Raw genomic sequence first — 12,732 nt, 5'->3', positions numbered from 1 at the left:
ACACTGGCCTCGGAAACATACAGGTTGCACCGGGTTGACATGGTGTGTGATTGCCCCATCAGGGCCTCAATGGTGTATAGCGGCCTCTCCGTGGCAGCAGGGGGTGTTTAGCTGTTATCCGTCACTTGTGTGCCAGGTCAATGGGATGCCAGCATCTGTGTTGCAATGGGGGGTGCCAGTGTTGCTCCCACATGTACATCCACATGACCTGTGTATGTGTTGACAGAGTATCATTGTCATTCCAACACACATGACTAATAAATTTGTCCCTCTGTCTCCAAGGTGCCTCTTCCCTGTCAATGGTGCCCTGTTGCCACTGTGCGTGCCGCAGGTCTGGCATAGTTTTCATAGGTGGTGCATATGTGTCTATGTGTAGAGTGACAAGATGCTAGGGGTTTGTCAGGGAGTGGGAACTGTATTATGCACAAGATGCACAGTTCCATCCACCTCAAGGCAAGAGAGACCATCCCCCAGGGAAACTACAACATCTGTGTAGAATCCTACCCTGCAGTCTACGGACATGTGCCTCACGACTCCCATGGTACTTGTCCATATCCGGAGTGCATCTGCACAGCTCTGCTACTGCGTCGGGCAACCAGGCCACATCAACGTCCTAACGGGATGGGGGGAATGTTTCACAGCCAGCTGCAGGATGACCTTCTAGATCCACGCCCACACTCATGATGCAGCCCACAACCCCAACACAACCATGTGGCACAGTGATCCTAAACTGCATTCTGGCATCTCCATGCATCCAACCTTGGCCTATCCACCATTCTCAACATCCGCCTGACGCAAGCATGCGGCACATTGTAGGGACACATGTCTAGACATACCTGGGAGCGGCAAGCCAGGTCACTCCACATGATCCCTGACCTCTGCGCATGACTGTTGCTCCCCTGAATGTGTCTGTAGCCACAGTTGTGCGGGAACCACTCAGCTGGTTGGGCCCAGCACAGGTGAGTTTGGTACTCCATGTCTGTATCAGATGAGACATTGGGACCCATGTGTGTCCTGGGCAAGACTGCGACCCCACGGTTTGGATGGTTGGAGTTAATTCTGAGATCAGGCATGCTTTGACTGTACGACACACACATGTATTGTAATAATGTAGAATCACGGCATCATCTTGTAAGTGTGATTAATTTATTTGTGGTGGGGTACGGGTTTGTGGGGATGACAAGAGGTGCACAGCGGGAGTGTAGAATCCAAAGTTCACTGGGGGAGTTGGTATCCTTGTCGTAGCAAAATGTCAGAGTCCATGCCACAGTCTTCGTCAACATAGGTCAGACAGTGACCAGCAAGTCCATGTGGCAGAGAATGTCATGTGCTGCTATTGGGCCAGAGGGCCAGGTGCCAGGCCAGGTGACCTGGGAGATGGTGATGTTCTGCTGACTCTCACAGTCTTTTTCGTGGACGACCCACCTTCCTGCGGGGACCCTCGGAAGCAGTCCGTGACGATGTCTGTGACGCTCCGTCGGATGAATCCTCCTCCTCCTGATCCCTCCCTGTGTCTGGTAATGGCCTTCGCCTGGTGCCACAGGGAGGGTTGCCCATGTTGTCGGCAATCAGACGGAGTACACCGGTCATTTGGGTTTGCACCGCCACGAGCTCAGCCTGTCTATCCTCCATCCTTCCTTGGTGTTGCAGTTGACAGGCATGTTGCTGGGACTGCAGGGTCTTCATCTCCTGGAGGGTCCCCTTGATGTCATTGAGGGTGGACGCAATCTGGTCCATGCCCCTGGTGTCACGCCGGTATGTATCCAGGATGTTGCTGACCTGGGACACTACCGGGTCCTGAGCTGCCTGGTCAGGTTCGCGCCTCCGCCGTCCTCCACTCCCGCCACCCCTGCCCACGTGCACCTGGCCTGCCGTTGTGGGTGCATCGGGTCTCCGGGACCCCTGAGGGATGGCATCTGCGTTGCCGCCTGCCTCCTCCTGGGTGCCCGGAGGACCGTGTCCCTCCTGGGCAGACTGGCTGGGTGGTCGTGTGCGGCCAGGGCTCCTGGACGTCTCCTGGGATGTGGCAGGAATGGGGGTGGTGGTTGGCACAGTTGTACCTGACGCAGGTGCTGCAGGTGGTTGGACACCAGAGGGGCCAGGTTGGTCTGGGTCATCCACGGAGTGGTGAGAGTCATCGCTGGCGGTGGGGTCATCATCCCGCGGAGCCTGGTCCTGTGTGACTTCCCCCCCAGTGTTGGGGGGTGTTCGTCGACGTTGACCTGTGTGTGAGAGAGACAATGTTAACAGTGTCACATGTGGCATCCATGTTGCATGCATTTCTGATTTGGCACTCTTCCTCTGGGTAGTTGGATCTGTCCTGCATTCCTCTCACAGTGCACTTGTGCATGGCTATGTCCCTTGGCCACAGCTGTCAGGGCTTTACGCATGTGTGAGACACAATCTTAGTTGATGCATCTATTTGGGTACACAGTCAGCAGTGTGGTGTGCGGGCGTAGCGAGCCATGCAGAGGCGCCTTACGTGTTGCACTGTACGTGGCCAAATGGTGTTTTGGCAAGGCAATTTGATGTTGCAGGTAGGGGACTGAAGCTTTTGTGACAGGGTTCTTACCGACACGGTGGGTGGGTATACTGGGTGTGTGGTTAGGTCTGTGCCTGCAGCACGGATGGACTCGTGCACAGATTGACACATGGACCGGTCTTCATCTACGGAAGGGGGGGTTGAGGCACTGCCAGACCTGGTCTGCATGCACACAGTCCACCGGCTGACGAGTGGACATGGCCACACCACCCAAGGCTGATTTAGTCTCCCTGTGTCTCCCTTCCTCCCTCCCTCTGTCACCCTCCTCCCTCCCTCTGTCGGTCTCCCTCTGTCACCCTACTCCCTCCCTCTGTCTGTCTCCCTGTGTCCCCCCTCTGTCTCCTTCCCTCTCATTCCCCCTCTCCCTCCCTCTCTTTGTCACTCTCTGTCACCTCAGGCCAGCTTCCTGGGCACACACAGTTAGCCGGTCTTTGAATGGCCATTGGCTTGTTCATGTGAGTTAGTCCCTGTTCTCCGGGCACCCATTGGGCAGTGTGTCTGAGTGTAGGCTGCTGCTGTGGCGGTGTGTGCTGAGACTCTATCAGAGCGATGCATCTTCATTGTCTGCTGTTATGTGCAAATTGTGCCTTCAGACCCATGGCATCCTGCATGGCAGCCATCATTTGCAGGCAAGACAGTACTGTGTGGGTACACACAGTTTGTATGGCTGTGCCCTGGGCCATATGGGCTGAGGGCATTGTTGTGTGCTTGTGAGTTGCTCAATGTTAGTTTTGCTGCCCCCACTCCCAGCATCGACCACATCCTGTGTTGTGTTGGTGTTTTGTGTGGCCTGTGACTTGGCATGGCCCTGATTGATGCATGGGGCATGGAGGTGCCAGTGGCATGTGTGTGTTTGTGGAGTGTTGTTGTGTCCGGTGGTGGCTTGGGGGGGGTGGCATGCATGATTGATTGTGTATGGCATCCCCCCCATGTGAGGTGAGTTGTTTGTGTACTCACCAGGGTCTGGGAGTCCTGGCAGTCCGTGTAGTCCCTCCACCGCCAGCGTGGACATCACCTTCTCCTCCCAGGGATGGTATTGTACCGGTCTGGGGGGCGGCCCTCCTCCAGTGATGTTCCCCTGGTTGTGATTGTCAGTCATCTTCCTCTTGACCGTCCTCCGCAGATCGTACCACCTGGATTGGCACTCGTGCCTGGTCCTTCTGGTTGTCCCAACAGCATTCACAGAATCGACGATCCTCTGCCACATGGCGGTTTTTTCGGATATGCTGGTCTGTCTGACCAATGTCCCAAAGAGCTGTGGCTCGACTCTGAGGATTTCGTCGACAAGGATCTCCAGCTCCTCCTTTGTGAACTTTGGATTCTTGGTGGTGGACATGGCGTGGGGTGTGGTTGTGGGGGTGTGGGTGTGGATGGCTGTGGGTGTGTGGGTGTGGTAGTGGAGGTGTGTGTGTGAATGTGATGAGGGGGTGTTTGTGTAGGTGGTTGTGTGAAGGTATGCAAGTGTGAGGTTCAAGTATGGTGGTGTGGGTCGTCTGTGGGCTCTGGCAGCAGTGGGTCTGTTGCAAAGGCTCATGGTTTGTGTGTGTGGTCCATTTTTATTGGTCCATTTGTGGGTGTGGCTGTGTTTGAAATTTGTGTGGGTGTGTTATGAGGAGTGATTGAGTTTTGGGCCTCTGTTTGGCAGTTTGGCAGTTGCAGGTGAGTGTATGTGATGTTTGTGGGGTTGTTGGGCCTGTTTGGTGGTGTGGGGAAACTCTACTTGACTCTCCTTGTGTAAATATGGTTTGTCCGGGTTCAGTACGTGTTTTTTTGGCGTCAGTACGGTCCGTACATGCACTGGTGGGGGTGCGGTCCGTACATTCCCTGGTGGGGTGGTGGTTAGGTGCGTACATACACGGCTGGGGTGGGGGTTTGGTGCGTACATACACGGGTGGTGGTTCGGTGCGTACATACACGGCTGGGGGGGGTTCGGGGGCGTACATACACGGCTGGTGGTTCGGTGCGTACATACACGGCTGGGGGGGGTTCGGGGGCGTACATACACGGGTGGGTGTTTGGTGCGTACATACACGGCTGGTGGTTCGGTGCCTACATACACGGCTGGGGTGGGGGTTTGGTGCGTACATACACGGCTGGTGGTTCGGTGCGTACATACTCTGCTGGGGTGGGGGTTCGGTCCGTACATACACGGGTGGTGGTTCGGTGCGTACATACACGGCTGGGGTGGGTGTTAGGCGCGTACATACACGGGTGGGGGTTTGGTGCGTACATACACGGCTGGGGGGGGTTCGGGGGCGTACATACACGGGTGGTGGTTCGGTGCGTACATACACGGGTGGTGGTTCGGTGCGTACATACACGGCTGGGGTGGGGGTTTGGTGCGTACATACACGGGTGGTGGTTTGGTGCGTACATACACGGCTGGTGGTTTGGTGCGTACATACACGGCTGGGGTGGTGGTTTGGTGCGTACATACACGGGTGGTGGTTTGGTGCGTACATACACGGCTGGGGTGGGGGTTCGGTCCGTACATACACGGGTGGGGGTTTGGTGCGTACATACACGGCTGGGGTGGGGGTTTGGTGCGTACATACACGGGTGGGGGTTTGGTGCGTACATACCCGGCTGGTGGTTTGGTGCGTACATACACGGCTGGGGTGGTGGTTTGGTGCGTACATACACGGGTGGTGGTTTGGTGCGTACATACACGGCTGGGGTGGGGGTTTGGTGCGTACATACACGGGTGGGGGTTTGGTGCGTACATACCCGGCTGGTGGTTTGGTGCGTACATACACGGCTGGGGTGGGGGTTCGGTCCGTACATACACGGGTGGGGGTTTGGTGCGTACATACACGGCTGGGGTGGGGGTTTGGTGCGTACATACACGGGTGGTGGTTTGGTGCGTACATACACGGCTGGTGGTTTGGTGCGTACATACACGGCTGGGGTGGTGGTTTGGTGCGTACATACACGGGTGGTGGTTTGGTGCGTACATACACGGCTGGGGTGGTGGTTTGGTGCGTACATACACGGGTGGTGGTTTGGTGCGTACATACACGGCTGGGGTGGGGGTTCGGTCCGTACATACACGGGTGGTGGTTTGGTGCGTACATACACGGCTGGTGTGGGGGTTTGGTGCGTACATACACGGGTGGGGGTTTGGTGCGTACATACACGGCTGGTGGTTTGGTGCGTACATACACGGCTGGGGTGGTGGTTTGGTGCGTACATACACGGGTGGTGGTTTGGTGCGTACATACACGGCTGGGGTGGGGGTTCGGTCCGTACATACACGGGTGGGGGTTCGGGGCGTACATACTCTGCTGGGGTGGGGGTTCGGTCCGTACATACACGGGTGGTGGTTCGGTGCGTACATACACGGCTGGGGTGGGTGTTAGGTGCGTACATACACGGGTGGGGGTTTGGTGCGTACATACACGGCTGGGGGGGGTTCGGGGGCGTACATACACGGGTGGTGGTTCGGTGCGTACATACACGGGTGGTGGTTCGGTGCGTACATACACGGCTGGGGGGGGTTCGGGGGCGTACATACACGGGTGGTGGTTCGGTGCGTACATACACGGCTGGGGGGGGTTCGGGGGCGTACATACACGGCTGGTGGTTTGGTGCGTACATACACGGCTGGGGTGGTGGTTTGGTGCGTACATACACGGGTGGTGGTTTGGTGCGTACATACACGGCTGGGGTGGGGGTTCGGTCCGTACATACACGGGTGGGGGTTCGGGGCGTACATACTCTGCTGGGGTGGGGGTTCGGTCCGTACATACACGGGTGGTGGTTCGGTGCGTACATACACGGCTGGGGTGGGTGTTAGGTGCGTACATACACGGGTGGGGGTTTGGTGCGTACATACACGGCTGGGGGGGGTTCGGGGGCGTACATACACGGGTGGTGGTTCGGTGCGTACATACACGGGTGGTGGTTCGGTGCGTACATACACGGCTGGGGGGGGTTCGGGGGCGTACATACACGGCTGGTGGTTCGGTGCGTACATACACGGCTGGGGGGGGTTCGGGGGCGTACATACACGGGTGGGTGTTTGGTGCGTACATACACGGGTGGGGGTTCGGGGCGTACATACGCGGGCGGGGGGTGGTGGGGTGTTCGGCGCGTATGCGGGCACATGTCTCCATGGTTGCTATGGGAGTTCGGTTCGGACGGTGTTTTTTGCGTACGGTTGTGAAATGGGGAGGACGGGAGGGATCGTACTTGCGCAGTCGGACTTTATTTTTCCGCACGGTGGGTTTCTCGCCCGGGGACGTGTCGGTGACTTTTCCCGACCCGAGGACGTGTGGGGAAATCTTCCCAATGCGATTCGTATGGACTTTTTTCCGTTCGAATCGTACTTGGCAGTTTGTACGCTACTTTGACGATTCGGACGGAAAAAATTCCGGATACGAGTCGGACGGGGAATTTTTTTACCGGATCGGAATTGGCACCTCAATGTATGCCCCGCTACCCAGCACCTGGGCAAAGAGCATTATCATCCCAATATTTAAAAAGGGGGATCGGTCACAGCCTAGCAATAATAGGCCAATCTCATTGATTGATAATACCCTTAAAATTTTGGGCAGAGTTTTATACAAAAGGATCCTGGAATGGTCAGAGAAGTGCAGTATTCTAGAGCCCTGCTAGTTAGGCTTCCGTAGCAAGGTTGGCACTAACGAACAATGCCTTAACCTCAACCTTGTAATTGGGAAGTACACTATCGCTCGGAATTCCCCGGTCTGTTTGGCCTTTATGGATTTGTCCTTAGCATTTGACCTTGCGAACAGGTCAAGGCTGTGGGCTATCCTATTGGCATATGGGCTGGATGAGCCACTGGTTCATTTTCTGGCATACCTCCATAAAGACCTTGAGGCTCAGGTGAGGATAGGTAGTGGGGGAGAGGTTGGAAGGGGGTCAGGCAGGGATGCGTCCTGGCCACCCTCCTCTTTATTATTTATATTAATGGCCTAAATAAGTCACTAGTGCCTATGATCCAAGATGTCCCCATGATTCATGGGAAACCCCTTCCTGTACTACTCTACGCAGATGATGTTGTTCTTATAGGCCGCACCCCTAATTCTCTACGTATCCTAGTACAGTCCTTTGTCAAATTCATGGATAGTTTGGACTTGTACGTAAATTTAAAAAAATCTTTTTAATGTCCTGTGGCCCTTGAAAACGCCAGCTTAGTTCTAATGTTGCTGGCAATCAAAATCTGACAAGTACCTGTAAATTCCCTTATCTCTGAGTCTTTGCTGCGAACGGCTCCTGGCCTGAGCATCTTACTCACTCCAGGAGCAAGTTCTCAAAGACTATTAATTTTATTTTTGGTTTTCCCCGCCCAAAGAACACAGGTGCTATTTTAGCAATTTAAAACATTTTTAAACTACAATGTGTCCCTGTGGCTACGTACAGAGCTGAGATTTGGGGCACCGCAGATAGCTCCTGCATTCAACAGGAAGAAAACCAGTTTTGTAGTAAGCTGTTGAGTATCCCAATCTCGACCCCACAATACATTTGCCACAAGGAATTGAATTTAAATTATATATCTGATTTTATACGCACCCGCCCAGCTCTCTTTTGGCTATCAGTCTGGAAGAATCAGGCAGCTACCTTAACAAAAAACATTATAACAGACTGTTTGAAGTGTGAGAAGGGGATGGACATTCCCTGGTTATCTGGAGTGTATCAAAGCTTATGCAGCGTCAATAAGGGCTGCATTTTCTTAAATCCTAGTGGAGCCGAAACTGTAAATAAAAGAGAACTTAGAAGCGCTCTTTATTTGTCATATAGCACCGTAAGAACTGTGTTGGAATCAAATAAACCTACTGTTTCCAGCTATATGACTTACGCACGGCACTGCTACCCCCTACCAAATTACCTCACCCTACCCATGAGTCGGTGGGAAAGGAGCCTCTTATTCCGCCTGAGGGCTGGGACAGTTAAATTGGCATTGTGTTTCCCTCTGGGTTATCACCCGAAACTTGATTCACCACCCTGCCCATGTGACGGGGTGAGTGGCCAATCAATTCAACACTTTTTGTTTTTTTGCAAATGTTACATGAAATATATCAAGTGGCTTCTTCTCCCATTTTTCAATAAGAGCAGGCCTATCAGTTTGGTTTCTGCTTATTCATGTATGCTTGCCTTGGCTGATGAAGAGTTGGTTTTCCGCCTAATCATTGTCTAATCACTGAGTTTTATTTACGCACGGACAGTTCATAACCATCTAATGGATTGGTTTTATATATTAGTGATTTATTTATTATTGATGATTTTTGTCTTATTTTGTCATCTAAATTTTATGACATTGTGTTTATATAACTGTAATTCCTACTATGATATATTGCTACTTTTTTTTTCTCTCTTTGTCATTTTTAACCATTGTCGCACTTTTATGGATACTATGTTTATCCGAATAAAGTTTGTGAACTGAACTGAACTGACCCTATTAAAAATCTTTGCTTCCATCACATGTCAGAATTACAAAAATAGTAATTAATTTGTGCTCTCTTAGCTGGTATATTTTGAAATATTTGTAAAAGACATTTACATGTATTTAATTTGTATTGTGTCATCCTGCAGCCTTTCCTTTCACACTCCTTGTACTCGTCCAAGTTTGTCACATAGTTCACTTTACAAAAAACTCTCACTTTGCAGTCAGAAAACGAAATCTCCATGTTAAAGGAATAAGCAGCAATGTGTCAGAGGATATAGTCTGATATTTGACCGCTGGATTTAAATGCACAGCAAATGTAACAAGATAAAGACAACTTTATTGCTCATTCACCTTCTGAACTCTAGCACGGTTATTTTTGGGGGTGCTACAGCACCCCCCCCCCCCTGCACCTATGGATGTCACCCTCATAGTCGACCACAGGAATGACCTCACATGTATAGAGAGTCCAGCAGGCAGTGCTCTCCCTCCATGCCTGCACCCAGACCAGTCCCGTCACACAGAACCAGCCTCATTTAATGCAGCCCTGATCACAGTCGGCAGTCCTGTCTAAATCCCCTTCATAACTATCTTTTAGGCTAGTTGATGGGTGCTGGGACCATGGCTAAGTAGCCGACACAGAGGGTTCATAGATAAAGGACGCTAGATCCAACGCAGAAGAGACTGCAACTAAATTCAGCTTGTGGGCCTGATGGCCTACCTAGTGGATTCTGTAGTGTGGGACACAATGCGCCATGCTGGTGCGCAAATTGTTCAGCTCCTTTCATGCTGCAGGACTGGCGACTCCTTTGATCTTAGAGGCAGATATCATGATCATCCCTAAAGAGGGTAAGGAGCCTAAGGGTTGCACCCCTTACAGGCCGATTACTCTGCTGATTCCAGAATGTAAATGAAAATCCGCGAAAATAGGTGATAGGACATGTGTTCTCTGGTTTGAATCACCCTGAATGGTCAGGTTTTGCAAACGGGAGGCAGGCCTTGAGCTTTGAAAACCACTAGAAAAAAGCAGAAGGCGGCTCTGTTATCATTTTCTGTGGAGAAAGCCTTCGACCAGGTGAGTTGTGCATTTCTGAAGTGTGTTTTATGATATGTGTGCCATAAAAAAGAAATCTATAGAAGTGGTTGTGGCAGGCTTCACCCAACCTGGTCTAGGTTGGTAGAGAACTATGTCCTCTTGAGATAGTTCCAGCAGAGGATGGGACAAGGCGGGGATGCCTCCTTTCACCTCATCTCTTTGCAATGCTTGTTGAACCTCTGGCATGTAGGACTCATGCTGCAGCTAGCATGGAGGGAATCATGTTTAGTGATACAAATCACAGGCTTTCCCTGTTTTGTCAATGACTGCCAATGTTCCAGAAATGGGGGGTAGCCGCGGTGCCATCGCTGCGCACATGGGCACAAGACATGGATGTAGCGATGGTAGCGGAGAAATCGGTCTACAAGAGTCGTGGCTGCCCCAGAAAATGGGACCACAAATGGGGACGATGGAACAAATATCGGGGAGACATCTGCATTTCTCCCACAATAGAACTCCGACGAGAGAGACAGGCTATATTGGACGACTTGGGGATGGGAGTCCCGACCGGAGAGCATGGGGAATCCTAGCCTACGATGCAAGGATTGAAGCCTCCCTGGCCACAAACTATGCCAGGAACCACCTATACATTGTCGTAAAACTGATTTGGTTTCTGTGTTAAATGCCCTTGATGTAATGCTTGTGGTCTCTAATGCCCTACTCTGTACTCAAGCCCAATGGGTGTCATGTGAATGTTCATGATTGATGTACTTGCTGTGGATTTCGCTGTTAATAAAATGTTATTTAAAAAAAAAAAAACGATTGCCAATGTTGTGTTGCCACGACTAATTTGCAATCTTCACATGGATCTGTGCCCAGCTAAAAAAATAAGGGAAATCAGAACTCTTGGTGATAGGCCTGAGTTATGATGAAATTGTTCATTTGCAATTACTTGTACGCCGAAAAAATAGTACCGATATCTGTCAAATGCTTGGGGATACAACTGGCCGAAAGGGTGTTTGATCTGCAAGGAGACAAATGTATCTTTTTGTATTTTTTTGGTATTTATTGAGTTTTATATAGCGCTGCCTGGACCCGAAGGTATCAGAGCGCTTTACATTGTGAACAACGGTAAGTTACAACAATCATCATTTATACATTTACAAGCACATTTCAAAGTGAATGCAAAGATCATAGGCGGCAGAGAGGGAGAAGGGGGAATCAGGGTAAGACTAGACGGAGAGGTGGGGGAGGGGGAAGGGGGGAGAGACACAGAGGTGGGAGGGGGCATAGGCAGAGCGGGTAGAAAGAGAAAGACGTTCACCTCAAGCGAAGAGAAAGCATAGCAAAGAAAAGGATGAGTTCGGAGAATAGTAATTGGGAGACAGACTTGAGTGGAATTAATAAGGATGGTGGACGAGAATTAAGAAGGGGAGAGAGGAAGAAAGGGACAACAGTGATGTTATGAAAGCGGATGAGGGGGTAGGAGCGAGGGGGGGAGGATGGAGTAAGGCAGACCAGAAAGAGGGGGAAATATTTTGAGGATCGCCAGAGTGAGAGCGGGGGGGGGGGGAAGGGGTAGGGACAAGAATACAACAAGATGGTGGGTCCAGGTCCGAGGGATCTTCGATAGTCAACAACAAAATGGCTGGTGGGTCAAAAGTCCACGATACAAAACCAGGAAGTCAGAATTAAACGCAAAGAGGGGAGAAGTCCAAGGAGGGTGTGCAGATCCCTAGTCAAAGGCAGGAGGCCGAGAAAAGAACTTTGCAGGGGCTCCGCATCACAGGGGCATCGGCGATGATAGTCCTCCCGGCGTAGCTCCCGCGCCCCCATACCTGTAACGGGCTCTCAGGTCGTAGCAGACGGGATCTTACACCACAAGATACATGTGTATATCGGACTATGTCATAATTGCATTTTCTTTATACACATAGGTGCACATATAGAGGGGTTTATGCTTGCTACAAAAACTTTAAGAAATGTCATAAAATGGCCATACTTCACCACAAGATAAATGAACGCATCAGACCACGTAAATATTGCAGCTTCTTTGCACATAAGAGTATTTATATAGAGCGATTTTCTCCGGCCAATAACTTTTACCAGGTGTAATGTGCATATATGTATGTGAAAGTTAATTTATTTTTTGTTGTTAAAAAAACTCCTTTCAACTTTTGCCCCATCCCTCCTTTCGCTGACCCGTCCCAAACCACAACTGATGAGTGACATTCCCATTAGTTGCTTACATTCCCCTTAATTGAAAGAAGGAAAGGGGCTGGCAGAGCAGGACACAAAGAGCAGCTTGCACCAGAAGAGTCCGAACTGCACAGGAGCCATTGAAGCCACCGCACAGTGAGCTGAATTCACTGCTGGGGAGAGGAGAGGGGCGATAGGCAGAGCACACCAGAGGGGCAGGGAGCCGGCAGCCCCAGCATACTCCCTCTGCTGGCTTGCAACGGTAGCTGCTGCTCACAAAGGGAGCATTCTCATTGGCTGGCCAGCTCTCAAAAAGGGTGCTTATGCTTGTTAGTAGCATCTTTTAAGCTCTTTGGTGCATGGGGCGGCCTGTTGACATCCTCCGCACTGGCTTCCAAGCGCAGAGGACGTCAGCTGCTCGTCTGTACTGAAAAGGAAATGCTTCTGTTTGCAAAAGAGAATCATGGCCCCAGTTTGATATTGTTGCTGTTTGTTTTGGTCTAATGCCAGCTAGCAGATGCCACAACAAATAAAAGTGAAAGAAAACTG

This window comes from Triturus cristatus, chromosome 2_2 (assembly GCF_964204655.1).
Source record: "Triturus cristatus chromosome 2_2, aTriCri1.1, whole genome shotgun sequence".
Lineage (NCBI taxonomy): Eukaryota > Metazoa > Chordata > Amphibia > Caudata > Salamandridae > Triturus > Triturus cristatus.
This window is presented reverse-complemented; position numbering follows the sequence as displayed.